Below are 22,624 nucleotides of genomic sequence, written 5' to 3'. Positions count from 1 at the left end.
GCAATTCTGATTAGTGAGCCGTGGGCAATGCTGCCCGATCCCACCTTCCCGCTGCAGCTGAAGGCTATAGTGAGCCGTGGACACTGCTGCTGCCGTCGCCGCACCAGGGTGGCAAGGTGGCAGGGTTGCAGGGTGCCACAGCCGCGGGCAGCTCTATGCGCTCCCGCGGGTCCCGGCACTTCATAGACGCTAGAGGTCAAGTATGACCTCAAGAATTTCTCCTCCATGGCGGCTGCCATTTTGGAAGGGACATTTAGCAGATTGACATGCGGACGGCTAGTCCGCATATCAATATTCTCTGAAGCAGTGGCGGCGCCCCTGCAGTCCTGCTCCTCCAAGCCTCCACAATGGCTGCAGGGTTGGTAGTTATACCACTGCTGTTACAGGTTGAGTATCCCTTATTCAAAATTCTAAATCCCACATTTTTGCATCCCTTAATGAGATAATGACATAAATATTATATATTATGTGTATATATAGATATATTATATAGATATATAATATAATAAATATATATATTTGTGTCATTTTCTCAGTAGGGGAACCAAAAATTTGTGATTTTGAATTCTGGATAAGGTATACTCAACCTGTAGTACAGGTATATTATAGCACCTGAAACTCAACATTGGTACAGAAAACAGATCGATTTTCATTGATTTGAAATCGTTAAAAAAGAATAATCAACCTTTAGTAAATATACCCCATAAAGTTGAAACAAAACTTTAATTTATTAACTAGAAAGATGTTTACAAATATGTTGACAATTTAAATGTATACAAAAAATTGTAAAATATCATACACTTTACCAGAATATAAGACATCAATGGTTACAATAGTAATAAAATTAGGGGGAAAATAAATAAAAAAAAGCTTAAATTAATAAACAGGAAAAAAATTATATTCATCAATAGCACTTTTGAATACAGGTGAAACTTAGGAAATCAGAACATTGCGCAAAAGTTCATTATTTCACTAATTCAACTTAAAAGGTGAAACTAATATATTATATAGATTCATTACATGCAAAGTGAGATATTTCTAGCCTTTATTTGTTATAATTTTGATGGTTGTGGCTTACAACTTAAGAAAACCCCAAATCCAAAATCTCAGAAAATTAGAATATTACATAAAATCAATAAAAAAAAGGATTTTAAATAGAAATGTCAGCCCTCTGAAAAGTATAATCATGCACATGACTCGGTACTTGGTTTGGGCCCCTTTGGCATGAATTACTGCCTCAATGCGGTGTGGCATGGATTCTATCAGCCTGCGGCACTGCTGAGGTGTTGTGGAAGACCAGGATGCTTCAATAGCGGCCTTCAGCTCTACTGCTGTTCTGTTTCATGTCTATCATCTTTCTCTTGGCAATGCCCCATAGATTCTCTATGGGGTTCAGGTCAGTCGAGTTTGCCGGCCAATCCAGCACAGTAATCCCACGGTCATTAAACCAGGTTTTGGTACTTTTGGCAGTGTGAGCAGGTGCCTAGTCCTGCTGGAAAGTGGAGTCAGCATCTCCATAAAGCTTGTCTGCTGAAGGAAGCATGAAGTGCTCTAAAAATGTCCTGGTGGATGGCTGCATTGACTCTGGACTTAATATAGCACAGTGGACAAACACCAGCAGATGACATGGCTCCCCAAAGCAACACAGACTGTGGAAACTTCACACTGGACTTCAAGCATCTTGGATTGTGTGCCTTTCCATTCTTCCTCCATACACTGGGACCTTGGTTTCCAAAATGAGATGCAAAATTTGCTCTCATCACAAAAGAGGACTTTGGACCACTGAGCAACAGACCAGTTCTTTTTTTTTTTAGTCAGGAAAAGGCCATTCAAAAGTGTGGGGGAGCTTCACAAGGAGTGGACTGAGGCTGGAGTTAGTGCATCAAGAGCCACCACACACAGACAGATCCTGGACATGGACTTTAAATGTCGTATTCCTCTTGTCAAGCCACTCTTGAACAACAAACAACGTCAGAAGCATCTTACCTGGGCTAAAGAAAAAAGAGAATCTATGGGACATTGCCAAGAGAAAGATGAGAGACATGAGACCAAACAATGCAGAAGAGCTGAAGGCCGCTATTGAAACATCCTGGTCTTCCATAACACCTCAGCAGTGCCACAGGCTGATAGAATCCATGCCACGCCACATTGAGGCAGTAATTCATGCAAAAGGGGCCCAAACCAAGTACTGAGTACATATGCATGATTATACTTTTCAGAGGGCCGACATTTCTGTATTTAAAATCCTTTTTTTATTGGTTTTATGTATTTTCGATTTTGGGTTTTCTTAAGCTGTAAGCCACAATCATCAAAATTATAACAAATAAAGGCTTGAAATATCTTACTTTGCATGTAATGAGTCTATATTAGTTTCACCTTTTAAGTTGAATGACTGAAATAAATGAATGTTTGCATGATATTCTAATTTTATGAGTTTCACCTGTAATTGTGAAAAGGGCATATTACAGAGGAGGGTGGTATAGGAGCATCAATGTTTATATTTACAGGAGTAAGATCGAAAGGGTCCACTATTTGGAATAAATAAATAAAAGAAAACAGAAAGTTTGACTGACTCCCAGACAGGGCCAAAACTATGACTCTCATCACTCGGGGCAAGGCAGTAATTAGGCGCGTTCCCCACAAAAAAATAATGATAAATAAATAAATAAAACAAAAGTCTTGTGTTGGGTTATCCATGTCCTCAATGTATCGGACGTGTATGTTAGAGACTACCACAATGATAAATGGTTTAGTGGAGTCCCGGTCCGTCTGTGCAGCTGACCTTCACCTGTATCAGCTCCATCATTAGATAGAAACATAGAATTTGACGGTACTGTAGATAAGAACTTCTCGGCGCATACAGGTTACGGGGGCAGGGGGAGAGCTGCTGCCAGCTCCCTGTCACTCACCACCACCTAGTGCCCAGACCTGGTGGGCACACGCACCGTCAATGGCACACCTCCCCTCGGCTGCCCGAGTTACATATCTGAGATGAGAATCAATTAGGAAATAGAACCCACAGGAGCACTCCCCTTCACATCCCAAAACTGCAGCTTTGCCCTCACCTCCGATTCTGCCATAGTGCGGTGGCAAGGTGCACTTCTGGCTTCTCTGGTTCCTTCCTGCTTAGGTCAGACTTCACAGCACACAGGCTAGGGGGTGGCATAGTCAGATCAGCAAAGGGGAAGCTGGCGGTAGAGGTGCACAACACTTGGAGGACAGACACGCAGTGGGTATATAGAGCCCTGTGTGCCACCCCTCAAATGCCACATCCGGGGCGCGTGCCCCCCTAGTTGCGGCCATGTCCTGGGAGAGGAGTCTACTTTCTGCATTCTTGCCCTGTGAAGTGGTCAGGATGGGGGTGTAATAATTAAGCCCCACCCTGTTGAATTATGCTTTGAATCACATCACCACCATCACCACCACCACCCCCCCCCCTTCACACACACTTATACAGGGTCCCAGGATCTCCCTCTCTAAGATTTCCCAGGGGAGAGCTAGAGAAAGTATAGTAGATAAGTGTGAGGTACAATACTTGCAAAATTATATAAGTTGGTATAAAAAATACAGCAGTAACATGAAGCTCATGAAGCCATTTGAGTTCAGCCAAATTAACATTTAACAGACTGTGGAGGTCATTCCGAGTTGTTCGCTCGCAAGCGGATTTTAGCAGATTTGCTCATGCTAAGCCGCCGCCTACTGGGAGTGAATCTTAGCATCTTAAAATTGCGAACGATGTATTCGCAATATTGCGATTACACACCTCGTAGCAGTTTCTGAGTAGCTCCACACTTACTCGGCATCTGCGATCAGTTCAGTGCTTGTCGTTCCTGGTTTGACGTCACAAACACACCCAGCGTTTGCCAAGACACTCCTCCGTTTCTCCGGCCACTCCTGCGTTTTTTCCGGAAACGGTAGCGTTTTTTCCCACACGCCCATAAAACGGCCTGTTTCCGCCCAGTAACACCCATTTCCTGTCAATCACATTACGATCCCCAGACCGATGAAAAAGCCGTGAGTAAAATTACTAAGTGCATAGCAAATTTACTTGGCGCAGTCGCAGTGCGAACATTGCGCATGCGCATTAAGCGGAAAATCGCTGCGATGCGAAGATTTTTACCGAGCGAACAACTCGGAATGAGGGCCTGTATTTGAACATCCTATGTGAATAAGTAATCTATCTGTACAGTTATGTTTCATTTCTACAGTTCAATCTGACAAACACTTTGACGTGCTGAACATCAAGAAAATAAAATTCATTTTATTTTACTTATAAGCCACAAAATTCTTAAACATTTTTTTCTCCTTAATGTGTATGGACGTTCATGTTGTGATCCGTTTTTGATCTGACAATGTTGTTACTTAACCGTTTACATAACTAGTACAGCAAAAAAAAGAAAAAAGAAAAAATCATTTGGCACTAGGTGATCTTGTCATGACCATAATACAGGTTCTTGAGAAAATAGTATATCATTACAAAATTGCAGCAATAATAGAAATGCTAGAAAATAGTTCCTAGATGTATGACATGTAGCCATTACAAGAAATTACTGGAGGATTTGGCCAATTAAATGTGAAATATCGATGGTTGGATGGAAGAAGTACTGAGTATAATGACCCTGTAGTTGCTGAAACTTGTATATACAGAACACGAGCAGCTCACAACTTATTAAAGTCATCAAACACTTTATTATACAAAGTAGCAAAAACAGTTTCTACATGTACAGTATTTGCAGTGTAATTCAAGTGTTAAAGGAAATACAGCAGTGATGTAGTACATTGTAATGACATAGAAGGCACATTATTGTAATCTTTTTATTTCTTATTTTTAAGCAAATAAACCAATAAATGATAATTAGTACATTTCTAAGACCAGTTTACCCTCATGTCCTTAGGTTGTTCTGTTCAAATATATTGCTTATAGAGAGATAATATTTCTACCACTCACCAGCACCTGGAGAGGTTCCAGATGCAGGTGTGGGATGTTGGTGGTGGCAGGGAGATATCTGCCCACACACATGAGGTGGGATAAATACAATATCCTGGCTGACGGGATGTCGGCTGTCATATGACTGAGACCGGCATCCTAATGCAGAGAATCCCAACGTGGGTTGGGTAAGCATGGTTACCCTCCCCTCCTTACCCAAACCCTTCCTCCCCACAGCCTAAACATGACCTACCCCCACCCGCCCCCGCAGCCTAACCCTAACCCTTCCGGTGGTGCCTATACCTAACCCCCATTCCTGCAGCCTAAACCTAACCCTCCCTCCGCTGCAGCCTAACCTTAACCCTCTCTCCCCACAGCCAATCCCTAATGCCCCCTCCCCCCGCAGCCTAAACCTAACCTCCCCCCGCAGCTTACCAAGATGGAGTCTTGGCAGAGGTTTAAGTTACCGGCATTCTGGATCCCAGTGCTGGCATTTCTATCCATGTCGGGATGCAGATGTCGGCATTCTGAGCAGTGTCATTCTTCCGGCATCAGCATTCTTGAACGTACCCTATGAGGTCTCTGGTGGTCAGAAGGGATTCCCTGTACTGCAGGGCGGGGGAAATATGGTCACAAATGCTTCATCCTGCAAAAGGGAACAGCTGGACCACTTGTATGTTACCAGGCATCACCAGGACATAGACAAAACCAGCCTTACAGCACTAGTGTCTGCCCTTTGGCACCATCTACCCGAGTGCAAGTTAAAGAAAAAATAACAGCACTGGCAGTGGTGTAAGTTCATCCCAGTCGTCCGGAGACAAGTTGGAGTTTGGTACCCATCCTCCTTAAAAAAAGGGAAAACAAATATGTGTGTATAATATATATATAGAATTTATACACACACGACTTACAAAATTATATAGATAGCAGGTCTACAGGGACCAGAGCCCGCAGTAAATTGACAGGGCTCCAGCTGTGTGACAATGGCTGGTGGGTCAGGGTCAGACTCACGAGATTCAGCCATCTGCAGCATGCAGAATCAGCTTTTACTTTTGGGTCCCATCTCACAATTCAGCTGCAGCGACGAGTTGCAACATCGCTTGATGCAGCGCAGGATGAGCAGAACCATATGGAAGCCATCCTGTCCCCTTATTGCAGGTGTTAGCAGGGCTCCTGGGACAGAGCCAAATACCTCTACAGCAGAAGCGGGTGTACTGCAGAGTGCTGTTGGAAGAGCAGCAGTCACACATGGATCCCGCTGTGAACCGCACAGTTGCTGCTGTACATGCAGGTGCCCCTTCAGGGTTTGGAGCCCGGAGACAGGTGTCTCCATTGATTCTGGGAGTTAAACCCCTGAGCACTGGTAATAGTTTTTATCAGGGATAAGCAAGCTTTGGGAGCGACTGGAACTTCTGGAACAAATGGGCCGACCACACCACTTTACAGAGACTGCTTTATAAATGCTCAAAGTGATGCTTACAGTATAAATTGTCTACCACACAGAAAAGCACACATAGGCTCCAATGCAGGGCTGAATGCAAGTCTGCAGCAATTGGTCAGAATAACCTAATGAGTCAAACCTTATAAAGAGTGAAGTGGACAAGTGGAGAAGTTGCCGACCACAAACAATCAGCTTTTAGCTAGAATATATTCTAGAAAATGAAAGGCAGAAGCTAATTGGTTGGTGTGGGCAACTTCTCCATTTAATAACGTCTCTACTCCTTAAAGGTTTACTTACATTTATCCCAAATGCATATTTTCACCTATATTCATAATTGTACCCATCTATGCAAGCAGACTTCCTCTTGACATATGGAGTGTGCTACTTTGCTAACGCCATTAATGCTTCACAAGTGGGCATCAGGACTTGAACTAGCCCATACTTTGTGTAAAATATTCACATGGTAACACTTGATTTTATACTTAGCCTTCTGTTGTGTCAACACGCCCTCACTGAACATTGCCCACATACAAAACTCAAAGTTACTGCCCTTCTCAGTTACAAGTTCAGATGTGTCTTAAATGCATAAGGCGGTCCACAAACAGGTGTATTTTCAATTATGTATCAGCCCCCCATTACCCTATGGCTAATTTCACAGAAGTAAATTAATCTACCAGTACGGTTGTAGTGAGAGAGAGTGAGAACTAGTGATGTGCACAGGAAATTTTTTTGGGTTTTGTGTTTTGGTTTTGGATTCGGTTCCGCGGCCGTGTTTTGGATTCGGACGCGTTTTGGCGAAACCTCCCTGAAAATTTTTTGTCGGATTCGGGTGTGTTTTGGATTCGGGTGTTTTTTTTACAAAAAACCCTCAAAAACAGCTTATATGATAGAATTTGCGGGTCATTTTGATCCCATAGTATTATTAACCTCAATAACCATAATTTACACTCATTTTCAGTCTATTCTGAACACCTCACACCTCACAATATTATTTTTAGTCCTAAAATTTGCACCGAGGTCGCTGGATGGCTAAGCTAAGCGACACAAGTGGCTGACACAAACACCTGGCCCATCTAGGAGTGGCACTGCAGTGTCAGACAGGATGGCACTTCAAAAAAATTGTCCCCAAACAGCACATGATGCAAAGAAAAAAAGAGGCGCACCAAGGTCACTGTGTGACTAAGCTAAGCGACCCAAGTGGCCGACACAAGCACCTGGCCCATCTAGGAGTGGCACTGCAGTGTCAGACAGGATGGCACTTCAAAAAAATAGTCCCCAAACAGCACATGATGCAAAGAAAAAAAGAGGTGCACCAAGGTCGCTGGATGGCTAAGCTAAGCGACCCAAGTGGCCGACACAAACACCTGGCCCATCTAGGAGTGGCAATGCACTGTCCTACTATATATACTGCGCACAACAACTAAAATGCACCACAGGTATGGATGGATAGTATACTTGACGACACAGAGGTAGGTAGAGCAGTGGCCTTCCGTACCGTACTGCTATATATACTGGTGGTCACTGTCAGCAAACTGCAAAACTAAAATGCACCGCAGGTATAGAATCTAGATGGATAGTATACTTGACGACACAGAGGTAGGTAGAGCAGTGGCCTTCCGTACCGTACTGCTATATATACTGGTGGTCACTGTCAGCAAACTGCAAAACTAAAATGCACCACAGGTAAAGAATCTAGATGGATAGTATACTTGACGACACAGAGGTAGGTAGAGCAGTGGCCTTCCGTACCGTACTGCTATATATACTGGTGGTCACTGTCAGCAAACTGCAAAACTAAAATGCACCACAGGTATAGAATCTAGATGGATAGTTTACTTGACGACACAGAGGTAGGTAGAGCAGTGGCCTTCCGTACCGTACTGCTATATATACTGGTGGTCACTGTCAGCAAAACTCTGCACTGTACTCCTCCTATATAATACTGCTGGTCCCCAGTCCCCACAATAAAGCAGTGTTAGCACAGATATATGCAGCACACTGAGCACAGATATGGAGCGTGTTTCAGGCAGACAACGTATACTGGTGGTCACTGGTCAGCAAAACTCTGCACTGTACTCCTCCTATATAATACTGCTGGTCCCCAGTCCCCACAATAAAGCAGTGTGAGCACAGATATGTGCAGCACACTGAGCACAGATATGGAGCGTTTTTCAGGCAGACAATGTATAATACTGGTGGTCACTGGTCAGCAAAACTCTGCACTGTACTCCTCCTATATAATACTGCTGGTCACCAGTCCCCACAATAAAGCAGTGTGAGCACAGATATATGCAGCACACTGAGCACAGATATGGAGCGTTTTTCAGGCAGACAACGTATAATACTGGTGGTCACTGGTCAGCAAAACTCTGCACTGTACTCCTCCTATATAATACTGCTGGTCCCCAGTCCCCACAATAAAGCAGTGTGAGCACAGATATATGCAGCACACTGAGCACAGATATGGAGCGTTTTTCAGGCAGACAACGGATAAAACTGGTGGTCACTGATCAGCAAAACTCTGCACTGTACTCCTCCTATATAATACTGCTGGTCCCCAGTCCCCACAATTAAGCAATAAGCACAAATATTTGCATCAACATTAATAAACGGAGAGGACGCCAGCCACTTCCTCTCCCTAACATTTCCAATGCACGAGTGAAAATGGCGGCGACGCGCGGCTGCTTATATAGAATCCGAATCTCGCGAGAATCCGACAGTGGGATGATGACGTTCGGGCGCGCTCGGGTTAACCGAGCCATACGGGAGAATCCGAGTATGCCTCGGACCCGTGTAAAATGGGTGAAGTTCGGGGGGGTTCGGTTTCCGAGGAACCGAACCCGCTCATCACTAGTAAGAACACCTAGTGCAAACCTATAAAATGCAAAATGGGAGTTCCCTGATTATAAGCAGAAACCAAGGCCAAGCACTGTGAGGTAGCAATGCTAACCACTATTCTACTATACTGCCCACAGTGGAATAATCTATAAACTCCTAAGAACTATACACATGAGTAGATCATTAGTAAATTGATAAGGTTACATAAAGGGGCCAATTAAATTTCCCACAAGCTGACGAGCAAATACCTTTTGGTGGCTCCACAGGATATTACTCTCTATCAGAAATGAGAATTCTGATAATTAAATATGACCGTAAGGATTAGATTGACAGTTGGATGTAAGTCCGTTATCATCCCGTAAAAAAAAAACAAAAAAAAAAACTCCTGCCCATATTTCAAACTTGTGTTTGGAGATGCCATTCATGGACATCTCATGTGTAGGTTCAGTCCACTACACCCACAAGAGATACAACACATACAATTTTGACTTACACGTACAGATGGAGCCACGCTCATCTTGGCTTCTCTGCTGCGCCTAGGTGCACCATGGTTTATTAGCATAAACCTTTCATCTATTGTTCTCAGCTGCAATACAATACAGAGAGAACAATACAGCAGGGGATTAAGTCATTACAGCAGGGGATTAAGTCATTACAGCAAGGGATTAAGTCCGCCTGCCCTGGCTCTGGTGATCCTATTAAAGGCAAAGATGAAGAGGGCTCCTCTGTATCTTTTAAAGTCTACTTGTTTTGCAAAACCCATAAACTGGGTTCAAGTTTCCAAATTGTTGTTGATGATGATGGTGATGGACGCATCTTTGTGCCGGACATATCTATGCTCTTGATATAAAGTTGTGCAAATCATGAGAAACATCAAAAAGTGCAGTATATGTAAAGTAACAATTTTATGTACTGAAGCTTCTAAAGAGAACAGGTGAAGTTGACCATAGCAACCAAGCAGATTTTAGCTATTGTTTTATAGAATATACTGTACTAGGTAAATGATACCTAGAAGCTTATTGGTTGATATCGGCAATTTATCCACTCCACCTCTTTATAAGGTTTGATATGTCTCCCCCTTGTCTCCATATCAGACAGGCAGTGCAAAATATGAAAAGAGTGTTTCAGGTAGTAGAAACATCATGGTGTTGGTTATATTGTGGTATCCTTATAATTGACTAGTACCCAATTAAAAACATAAATCATTCTTCCTCCAGCATCTACTATCTACCAAAGCAGCCTTGATCCATACTAATAAGTCAAGGTGAATTAGCCGTCACCAACCAGTAGGTGCTGAAGCAGTGTTAAGGAACATTCACTAAGTACTGTAAGTGGTTCAAGGTAATGGTGAAGGAACCTTGTGACAGTAGTGACTAAACTTCTTGTAACACCATAGGAAGAGCCGGTAAAAGGTAGTTACTGATTGTAAGAAGGAACCCTGATACCCCAATATCTAGGACACACATAGAACCTACAGTAACCTATGTGGGAGCTGGACATGGGGGAAGTCCTGGAGCAAGATGAAAATTTGAACATTAGAATAAATATAAATAAGAGGTTTTTTTGCATTTGCATTCTTAAAGAATTTTAAAACTATTACCTGTTTTCTGAATTTAATAAAATCGTCCTAGTACCTCCAAACTATGCTAAAGACATTATACAAGAATGGGGCATACTCTGTCCCACATTTGGTGCAATTGTTCAAAATTAATTTCTCTTTGTAAGTAGGTTCATGACTCTTCTACAGATTTAGCAATTCCACTTGGCTCACTCTTTCTCATATTCTCAACTTGTCCTGCCCATCTGAGGAAGCCATAGACACATAAAATGTAACTTGACATACAGTACTAGAGTAGAAGTGCAGTAAAGTGTCAGAACCTAGGACCACCTTCACTTTCTTCTATTGTAAACAGAATCTGTCAAGTTTGCAAAGTGGAATACAGCACCTGCATGATTTACAACTCCCCTGATAAACTTGCCGCTGTTTGGCTCCAGGGTTTGTACACGTTGGGAAACCTACTTCTCAGATGTGGCCCATAACTAAACTCTGTAGATTATATCACAATCAGGACAATTTGTTTCTTAGTGCACATTCCCCCAATCTCCCAGAGGCCTCTTCTCTCCTCCCACAGGTTCCTCATTACAACACTAATTTGATGCTCTAATGGATTTATTAATCTGCCTTACAATATCAACCTGAATTGCATGATTTAATGTAGTCATCACATTATATTATGCTGTTACTCCACACACCCTCCACTTCCTCGCCCACCCTGTTGTTTTTGTAATCCTTGTCACTTATCCTTCATTGAAATTGTTCTATAAAAAGATTTTTCAAAAAAGAAATGGACACAATAGAGATCTGGCAACTTCTGTGTGTAAATGAACGAATACGAGAAAGCAAATGACAATGTGTTTTGTGTAAAAGTGCTAATTAACAATGTGTGTCCTATAGTTGCATATGTTTGCATTACTAATTAATCCATAGGAGGACATATCATTATGTCAAAGGAAGATATTCCTTTAATTAGAAGGTGCCCTTGAGTACTATGTCTGTGAATACTAATTACTTACAATACGGTAACTGTCCCTAGTCTTGTCTCAATGTAAAATTTGTTGAGGACAGCAGACTGGAAGATACAGTGGACCCTTACTTTATTCAATATGTGTGTGTATATATATATATATATATATATATATATAAAATCTGAATTGGATGTATTTACATTAATGCATCAATTCTGTTTTCACAGGCACTTAATTAATCATTTATTCTAGCCTACGATGAAATGGGGTACTGTATCTATACTAAATCAGATTCTACTTGTCGTTTATCGAGCACCTTCTGGAAGATACAGTACAGAATCTGATTTTTTTAATGGGCAACAAGTTCTACAAGCCCACACTTTAGTAAGCATTAAAAACCTTTAGTATAAATATACAGTATATATATATATACATTTTTGGGTACCTGCATTAGATTGGATCTCTGCTGGATTTCAATTTGCATGAAATGGGCTGAAACTCAACGGCAACTGAATCTGGCATTAGCATATGGCAGTAAAGCTTGCATCTGCAGTTTCATGCATAAATATCGCAACTGAATCAGAATCATGCCCATGGTGTGCAACTGGCTCTGATGTACGATTCAACAGATCTGCCCCTCTGAAAATTGTCTTTTCCTTTTGTTTCATTGAGTACAACTCCTTCTTAATAACTTTCAGGCATCTCTACTGCATATCTATGTAACATGTATGAAATATAGTGCAGAGGGATCTGTGCAAAATTCAACACTGAATTATAAGAACTCTGGGGCTGATGCAGAGTGCTGCCAGAAATATAAAATGGTAGCTGCTCAATCAATTTAGTAACCCTTTTCAGGTGCATGAAAGAGAGGGATTATTCTAATCAACAAAAAAAGAATTCCCCCAGTACACTGAAGAGTATCAGCAATGATATTTGAAGACTACATAATAATAGAAATACAGAGATATCATTGCATATATTTGCTTAAGATATGATTAGGCTGCCAGGCCACATCAAGGCATCTCTGCTACTGGCAGTCCGTCATGCTATGTGATAATAGCACCCATTTTGGGTCATACAATTGCTTATTATTATGCTACATGATAATAGCACATTCATGAATATATCTAAGTTGAGAGCTAACTCACATGGAGTCACCCCTAGATCCTCCAAAAGGAACTGCAAGGACAAGCATACCTTACAAATGCTTGTCCTATCCGTGCCTCTCAGAACAGCAATATAAATTGGTGACTGCTCAATAGATTTAGTAATCCTTCTCAGGTGCATGAAAAGAAGGGGCTATTGGTGGTCATTCCGAGTTGATCGCAGCCAGCAACATTTTGCTGCTGCTGCGATCAACTAGTACACACCTATGGTGGAGTGTATTTTAGCTTAGCAGGGCTGTGATCGCTTGTGCAGTCCTGCTAAGCTAAAAAAGTTTCAAGCAGAAGAAGACCAGCCCTGTACCTACTTACCCTGTGCGACGATCTCTGTGATGCTGGAGCCAGCTTTGACGTCAGACATCCGCTCTCCGTTCTGCTGGACACGCCTGCGTTTTCCTTACCACTCCCCGAAGATGGTCTCCAACGGTCCGGATCCGCCCAGGTATGCCTTCTTCTTGTCAATCTTCTTTGCGGTCTGTTCTGCGACCGCTTCCATCATAGGAAGCAGCGTAACCCGCGACCCCTGTCGCCGGGCAACGACGCGCACACGCATTGTGGCCGCCATGCATGAGCATTCCGGACCCGTTCGCACTGCAGCGATAAACCGCTGCGTGCAAACGGGTCGGAATGACCCCCATTATAAACTATAACAAAAAAAAAAAAAAATTTTCCACAACCAACTGAAAAGTATCAGCAATGAGATTTGAATACTACATAATAATAGAAATATAGAGAGTGCGACCAGACCAACATCCAGTGGCAGATTACTCACCAGGCACACGAGGCAAATGGAAATTATTAACACAAAAAAGGTCAACAGATTTTTTTTTTAATGTTTTTTGGACAAAATTTGCCCATTTCCCAGTCTGTGACCACAACTGGTGCAAACTTAGACAATAGCCACGCTTCGCTTGCAAGTAAGGTTGCTATTCTCAATTGTAGTCCATATATGTGGTAAAAGAAGATAAAGTTGGAAAAAACTGACAAAATCCCCCAAAACTTGTGTTGACCATTTGTAGACGACCATTGCTATGTCAACCTTTTGAACATGTCGACCATAAACATAGTCGACCATTTGACATTGTGGACTTTTTTACTATATCGACCAATTGCATTTAGAGCATATGGAGTTGACCTGTTGACTGTCTAACTAGACACTGTCTTTCTATACATTGGAACCCAAATAATACTGTAGTGATTATAATACAAAAACTGGAGGCACATTAATATATATATAATCCTATTCTGAAACAAACTAGCATTGTATCTTAGGAGTTAAAATACTGCAAATACAGTATTTGCCTTTAAAATAGGATGGCAAAATAAAAGGCCTATTCTACCTACAGTATGTATTAAAGCAAATACTACTGCTGGGTTGAGCAGAGTTTGGAGAAATGATTTAACATGTGGAAGAAGAATGAATCTCAGATTAAAGACTTATTTAGACCTGTCATTCATGGCTTTCCTTACTTTTCCTAGATAGCTGATTTAACTCAGATTAAAGGATGAAAATTGTTCTACCCAGATTTACTTAGATTATTTTTTTTTAACTGTGATTTTAAGAAAGGAAGTCAGGCAATGGATTATAAATGTAAAAGAAAATGCAATCAGAACTTGTACTGTATAGGCCATATTTAAGTACAAAAGCTGTTATGTATTACATGGGTGTACTACGATTGGCCGGCACTGGGATCCCGACCGGTGAAATGCCAGCAGCAGGGAGAGCGCAAAAGAGCCCCTTGCGGGCACGGTCATGGACACCCCAAGAGGGAGAATAGTCGTCATATACTGGCTGTCGGGATCCCGATGCCGGTATACTGAGCGCGGGGAACCCGACAGCCGGTATTTTGAGTGCCTCCCGTATTACATATCTTTCCTGTGTTCTTCTAACAGGTACATCTCAATGAGTACAATTTTATTTACAAATTGTTAGTAAATGCTATGTCTAAGCTTTATATATCACCCAAGTGTAGTGTTTAGTATTTAAAAAAATTATCTTTTTAAACTGGTTTGAAGTGGCATGGCTTCCCTTTGTTGAGGGTCTGTCATTGCATCTTTGGACACCCTGGGCCTTTGTACTTTGTCCCCTCCCCAACCCAGGGGCGTTTTCTAACCCAGGGGCGTTTTAAGAGAGGAGGGGACCCGTGGGCAGACTCTGGGTGGGCCCCCTCCTCTCCATGGCATCGTAGGCTCCGGAAATGTGCCGGTCTACTGCGCATGCTCAAGTCTCCGGAAACATGGAGCCCTCCATGGTCCAGTGACTAATTTACTACAGCGCATGCGCAGTGGCCATTTTGGGACTCCGGAAAGGTAAGTATTAACACAGCATGGGTGCAGTGTGTGTGGTATGGGCCCCCCTGGACCCATGGTAGAAACGCCAATGCCCTAACCCCTTGATACCACATAGACATTACTCTGTATGCAATGAAGTTAAAAGGAATTGCAGCAGCTTTCGCCTGGAGTGTTCAGTTCAATTAGAAAAGATTCCTTCTAAGTGTTGGAAATTAGTGTGTACTGGCTTGAGGATGTAGCAGAGTTTCTGTACACACCAGAAGATGCCTTACAACTGCCAATAGCCTAGTTTCTTAACTAGTGGAGTGGTTTATTGAAGAGAAAATAGGTACAGCTGTACTCACTGTTATACACACTTGTACTGTAGATGGAGTGGAGTGAGGTGTTATACAGCTCACCAACCAGTTAGTGTATGTACAGTACAGTAGGTACCAGGTAGTGTTGCAGGAACACTGGAAAATGTTGTGGATTGCAGGTAATTGCAGGTCTATCTGAAGCTAAGTAGGAAACTTCTGTTTCCCACCATGTTACTTTTCACAGTACAGACAAGATGGCCCCTGCACATGTTTACTAGAGATCTTGGTGGCCATTTTGTCATACGACATGAAGCTTTCCTGAAGAATAGGAAGACTGGAGTCTGCGCAGTAGCGCACTCCTCTTTCAGCACTAAGTTCATCAGAAATGTGTGAAAAGTGCATTAAACAAATTAAAAACATTAGCATAATTGCTCAATGATCAGATTCAATGGCGTGGCTGGTGATGCGCTGACAGTGATGCAAGTGGAACAGTTAGTTGTATTACCAGACGCTCATTTAAATAGAGTGTAGCGGGGAATCCTGGGCTGCATCTGAGCCAGAAGATGAGCCCAAAGCGGCCCAGGCCAGATGCTCAGATGGTGGCTGGGGGGTTGCAGGGCTGTGCCCTTCCAGGCTATGGTGCTCAGGTCAATGGACCTGCCAGTCTGTGTCATCAGCTTACCCTGTTCTTTCTCATACTTTCATCAGTTCCTGTTGCTTTGCGCTCCATAATTTTTGTGTCTGTTCTCATTCATGCAGCCACTTTGTTTCTTAACTGCCCTTAGAATAGGAGTAGCAGCTTGGTTCTTTTTCCAGTGGCAGTTACTTACTGCTACACCACTGTATCAGGTCACCAGGTGCATTTAGCAATGAGGAACATTCTTGTATTTACAAGATCACATTAGGAAGGCCGACTGAGGTCTGTTTGCAAGATAAAATTAGGAGGGTCCATTAAATAATAATTCCATGTTTCTATTGTTTTTAGACTATATTCAGGATACTGTCCTCAGTTTTAGTTTTTATTCTGTATGGAGAAATTCCAGTCATATTCATTCCTTTTGAGTAATATGAGTCTTTTGAATAATGTTTCTTACATTAACTGAAAGTGGTAAATGGTAAACCATCATATATAAGCTGTTTGTTGACATAATGCACCCATGGATTATTTGAGAAGCATGATGAAAAGTCACCTAGTGTGGCATTGGCCACTTTATGTAGATGACACCCAACTCTGCTTCTCATCTCCAGATCTCTCCCCTTCCCACTGGGTGTCCAGATGCTTCTCCCCATCTTATCTCCATACATGCTCCCTCCCGCCTTCTCTGGTCTACCAGTTACCACCACCTGTCTTCCTCACTCATACCCAAGATTTCTTGTTATTTCAGGCTATTCCATAGCATGAACAGTTTCAAATGATCTTTGAAAACCCACCTGGTATTAAAAGCATACCAGTCCTCTGCTTAACCACTTCACCATAAAATCATCTCTCCTTTTGTCATCCTCCATCTCTCCCACTCTTGCCATCACATCCCATTACTCTTGCTCACCTCATGTGTCAACCGTCTGTTTGCCCCCTTTCCTCTAGATTGTAAGTCCTATTGAGAAGAACCCACTTCCCTCCTGTTCTCATAACCTACAACTCTTGCTCACCAACTACACCTACACTTCCTCCTTGGGCTCTCTGCCCATTGTCTTGGTTCACTCTGCACACTTCTTTCAGTGACACTTTAATGGGCACCAGTTTCAGCTTGCGCTGCACCCCTTTATTCATCCATGCATGCTATCTGTAGCTGTTCTGAGAGTTGTAGTGTTACTTATAATGTTATGTTTACTGTATTGTACTGTTTTACCATGTACTGTCTTGTTGTTTGCCCTCGGTATGTTGCTGCAGACCACATGTGGTGCCATATAAATAAAGGTTTTTATTATTATTATTATTAATAATAATAATAATAATAATAATAATAGTAGACCGTCTGTTATCATATAACTCATAGTGCTCTCTTTTGCAAGTGGAAGAGGGAGATTCAAAATGCAACTAATCCTATAAATGTCTATACTTATTTGATATACTTGTTTGATATACTGTAGTTTATTTATATGTCCAGCAGGTGTGATTAGTATGGGCCTGATTCATGTTTGTAAGTAAAGCAAAAAAGCAAGCAACTGGGCAAAAACATGTAGCACTGCAGGGGGGGTGGGGGGGCAGATATAACATGTGCAGAGAGAGTTAGATATGGGTGGAGTGTGTCCAAACTGAAATCTAAATTGCAGTGTAAAAAAAAATGTCTAACATTTGTGGGCTACACGCAAACGCAGCCAGTATTTACCCTGCACAGAAAAGATAAAAAACATTTATTTGCTCCCCTTGCATAGCATCATGGTTTGTTCCAGACACAAAGTTACTTGCTTTTTTTTTGCTTTACTTACAAACATGAATGAAGCCCTACAGTATGTCTCCATAAAGAAATACATTGGTCACTCAAAAAGCCTCTTTATAATATAGAAACAGAGATACTAAATGGGTTTATTATATATACATAAGTGAGACTGTCTCTTTTTGAGTCCTCAGGAAGTCTGTCCATAGTTTGAAATGGGATATACAAAAATCCATCTAAATCCAACTACTCCATATTTCATGGAAATTCTTGCACACCTGCTATCATGTTGAGTGGGAAGCCTATGTACTGCTGTGGAATTCTATTGTGGGTATAGTCTTTAGAGGACGGCTGCTATGATTACAAACATGATAGAGTTTATTCCGTCTGCTCAGGTAATTTTAATACCAACCACTTAGCATCTATTGTGTACAAATTTAAATACGCATAATATGACATTTACTACACAAAATCAACATAAACAGTGGAAAAAAACAGATGTACCATTTCCAAAATCTCCTATCTTTGTTTGCATTCTGGGCATCTGTGTTCTGTACTGATTACTGTTGTAAGCTATAATGGTGGCCACAAAACCACAGCTGCACATTCAATGTCAATAATAACCTAGGGATGTTTATTAGAGATGAGCGCCTGAAATTTTTCGGGTTTTGTGTTTTGGTTTTGGGTTCGGTTCCGCGGCCGTGTTTTGGGTTCGAACGCGTTTTGGCAAAACCTCACCGAATTTTTTTTGTCGGATTCGGGTGTGTTTTGGATTCGGGTGTTTTTTTCAAAAAACCCTAAAAAACAGCTTAAATCATAGAATTTGGGGGTAATTTTGATCCCAAAGTATTATTAACCTCAAAAAACATAATTTACACTCATTTTCAGCCTATTCTGAACACATCACACCTCACAATATTATTTTTAGTCCTAAAATTTGCACCGAGGTCGCTGTGTGAGTAAGATAAGCGACCCTAGTGGCCGACACAAACACCGGGCCCATCTAGGAGTGGCACTGCAGTGTCACGCAGGATGTCCCTTCCAAAAAACCCTCCCCAAACAGCACATGACGCAAAGAAAAAAAGAGGCGCAATGAGGTAGCTGACTGTGTGAGAAAGATAAGCGACCCTAGTGGCCGACACAAACACCGGGCCCATCTAGGAGTGGCACTGCAGTGTCACGCAGGATGTCCCTTCCAAAAAACCCTCCCCAAACAGCACATGACGCAAAGAAAAAAAGAGGCGCAATGAGGTAGCTGTGTGAGTAAGATTAGCGACCCTAGTGGCCGACACAAACACCGGGCCCATCTAGGAGTGGCACTGCAGTGTCACGCAGGATGGCCCTTCCAAAAAACCCTCCCCAAACAGCACATGACGCAAAGAAAAAAAGAGGCGCAATGAGGTAGCTGACTGTGTGAGTAAGATTAGCGACCCTAGTGGCCGACACAAACACCGGGCACATCTAGGAGTGGCACTGCAGTGTCACGCAGGATGTCCCTTCCAAAAAACCCTCCCCAAACAGCACATGACGCAAAGAAAAAAAGAGGCGCAATGAGGTAGCTGACTGTGTGAGAAAGATAAGCGACCCTAGTGGCCGACACAAACACCGGGCCCATCTAGGAGTGGCACTGCAGTGTCACGCAGGATGTCCCTTCCAAAAAACCCTCCCCAATCAGCACATGATGCAAAGAAAAAGAAAAGAAAAAAGAGGTGCAAGATGGAATTATCCTTGGGCCCTCCCACCCACCCTTATGTTGTATAAACAAAACAGGACATGCACACTTTAACCAACCCATCATTTCAGTGACAGGGTCTGCCACACGACTGTGACTGATATGACGGGTTGGTTTGGACCCCCCCCAAAAAAGAAGCAATTAATCTCTCCTTGCACAAACTGGCTCTACAGAGGCAAGATGTCCACCTCATCTTCACCCTCCGATATATCACCGTGTACATCCCCCTCCTCACAGATTATCAATTCGTCCCCACTGGAATCCACCATCTCAGCTCCCTGTGTACTTTGTGGAGGCAATTGCTGCTGGTCAATGTCTCCGCGGAGGAATTGATTATAATTCATTTTAATGAACATCATCTTCTCCACATTTTCTGGATGTAACCTCGTACGCCGATTGCTGACAAGGTGAGCGGCGGCACTAAACACTCTTTCGGAGTACACACTTGTGGGAGGGCAACTTAGGTAGAATAAAGCCAGTTTGTGCAAGGGCCTCCAAATTGCCTCTTTTTCCTGCCAGTATAAGTACGGACTGTGTGACGTGCCTACTTGGATGCGGTCACTCATATAATCCTCCACCATTCTATCAATGTTGAGAGAATCATATGCAGTGACAGTAGACGACATGTCCGTAATCGTTGTCAGGTCCTTCAGTCCGGACCAGATGTCAGCATCAGCAGTCGCTCCAGACTGCCCTGCATCACCGCCAGCGGGTGGGCTCGGAATTCTGAGCCTTTTCCTCGCACCCCCAGTTGCGGGAGAATGTGAAGGAGGAGATGTTGACAGGTCGCGTTCCGCTTGACTTGACAATTTTGTCACCAGCAGGTCTTTCAACCCCAGCAGACCTGTGTCTGCCGGAAAGAGAGATCCAAGGTAGGCTTTAAATCTAGGATCGAGCACGGTGGCCAAAATGTAGTGCTCTGATTTCAACAGATTGACCACCCGTGAATCCTTGTTAAGCGAATTAAGGGCTGCATCCACAAGTCCCACATGCCTAGCGGAATCGCTCCGTGTTAGCTCCTTCTTCAATGCCTCCAGCTTCTTCTGCAAAAGCCTGATGAGGGGAATGACCTGACTCAGGCTGGCAGTGTCTGAACTGACTTCACGTGTGGCAAGTTCAAAGGGCATCAGAACCTTGCACAACGTTGAAATCATTCTCCACTGCACTTGAGACAGGTGCATTCCATCTCCTATATCGTGCTCAATTGTATAGGCTTGAATGGCCTTTTGCTGCTCCTCCAACCTCTGAAGCATATAGAGGGTTGAATTCCACCTCGTTACCACTTCTTGCTTCAGATGATGGCAGGGCAGGTTCAGTAGTTTTTGGTGGTGCTCCAGTCTTCTGTACGTGGTGCCTGTACGCCGAAAGTGTCCCGCAATTTTTCTGGCCACCGACAGCATCTCTTGCACGCCCCTGTCGTTTTTTAAAAAATTCTGCACCACCAAATTCAAGGTATGTGCAAAACATGGGACGTGCTGGAATTTGCCCATATTTAATGCACACACAATATTGCTGGCGTTGTCCGATGCCACAAATCCACAGGAGAGTCCCATTGGGGTAAGCCATTCCGCGATGATCTTCCTCAGTTGCCGTAAGAGGTTTTCAGCTGTGTGCGTATTCTGGAAAGCGGTGATACAAAGCGTAGCCTGCCTAGGAAAGAGTTGGCGTTTGCGAGATGCTGCTACTGGTGCCGCCGCTGCTGTTCTTGCGGCGGGAGTCCATACATCTACCCAGTGGGCTGTCACAGTCATATAGTCCTGACCCTGCCCTGCTCCACTTGTCCACATGTCCGTGGTTAAGTGGACATTGGGTACAACTGCATTTTTTAGGACACTGGTGAGTCTTTTTCTGACGTCCGTGTACATTCTCGGTATCGCCTGCCTAGAGAAGTGGAACCTAGATGGTATTTGGTAACGGGGGCACACTGCCTCAATAAATTGTCTAGTTCCCTGTGAACTAACGGCGGATACCGGACGCACGTCTAACACCAACATAGTTGTCAAGGACTCAGTTATCCGCTTTGCAGTAGGATGACTGCTGTGATATTTCATCTTCCTCGCAAAGGACTGTTGAACAGTCAATTGCTTACTGGAAGTAGTACAAGTGGGCTTACGACTTCCCCTCTGGGATGACCATCGACTCCCAGCGGCAACAACAGCAGCGCCAGCAGCAGTAGGCGTTACACGCAAGGATGCATCGGAGGAATCCCAGGCAGGAGAGGACTCGTCAGACTTGCCAGTGACATGGCCTGCAGGACTATTGGCATTCCTGGGGAAGGAGGAAATTGACACTGAGGGAGTTGGTGGGGTGGTTTGCGTGAGCTTGGTTACAAGAGGAAGGGATTTACTGGTCAGTGGACTGCTTCCGCTGTCACCCAAAGTTTTTGAACTTGTCACTGACTTATTATGAATGCGCTGCAGGTGACGTATAAGGGAGGATGTTCCGAGGTGGTTAACGTCCTTACCCCTACTTATTACAGCTTGACAAAGGGAACACACGGCTTGACACCTGTTGTCCGCATTTCTGGTGAAATACCTCCACACCGAAGAGCTGATTTTTTTGGTATTTTCACCTGGCATGTCAACGGCCATATTCCTCCCACGGACAACAGGTGTCTCCCCGGGTGCCTGACTTAAACAAACCACCTCACCATCAGAATCCTCCTGGTCAATTTCCTCCCCAGCGCCAGCAACACCCATATCCTCCTCATCCTGGTGTACTTCAACACTGACATCTTCAATCTGACTATCAGGAACTGGACTGCGGGTGCTCCTTCCAGCACTTGCAGGGGGCATGCAAATAGTGGAAGGCGCATGCTCTTCACGTCCAGTGTTGGGAAGGTCAGGCATCGCAAACGACACAATTGGACTCTCCTTGTGGATTTGGGATTTCAAAGAACGCACAGTTCTTTGCGGTGCTTTTGCCAGCTTGAGTCTTTTCAGTTTTCTAGCGAGAGGCTGAGTGCTTCCATCCTCATGTGAAGCTGAACCACTAGCCATGAACATAGGCCAGGGCCTCAGCCGTTCCTTGC

The sequence above is a fragment of the Pseudophryne corroboree genome, chromosome 4 (genome assembly GCF_028390025.1).
Source record: "Pseudophryne corroboree isolate aPseCor3 chromosome 4, aPseCor3.hap2, whole genome shotgun sequence".
Taxonomy (NCBI): domain Eukaryota; kingdom Metazoa; phylum Chordata; class Amphibia; order Anura; family Myobatrachidae; genus Pseudophryne; species Pseudophryne corroboree.
The sequence above is the reverse complement of the archived record's forward strand: the minus strand, read 5'-3'. Positions refer to the sequence as shown.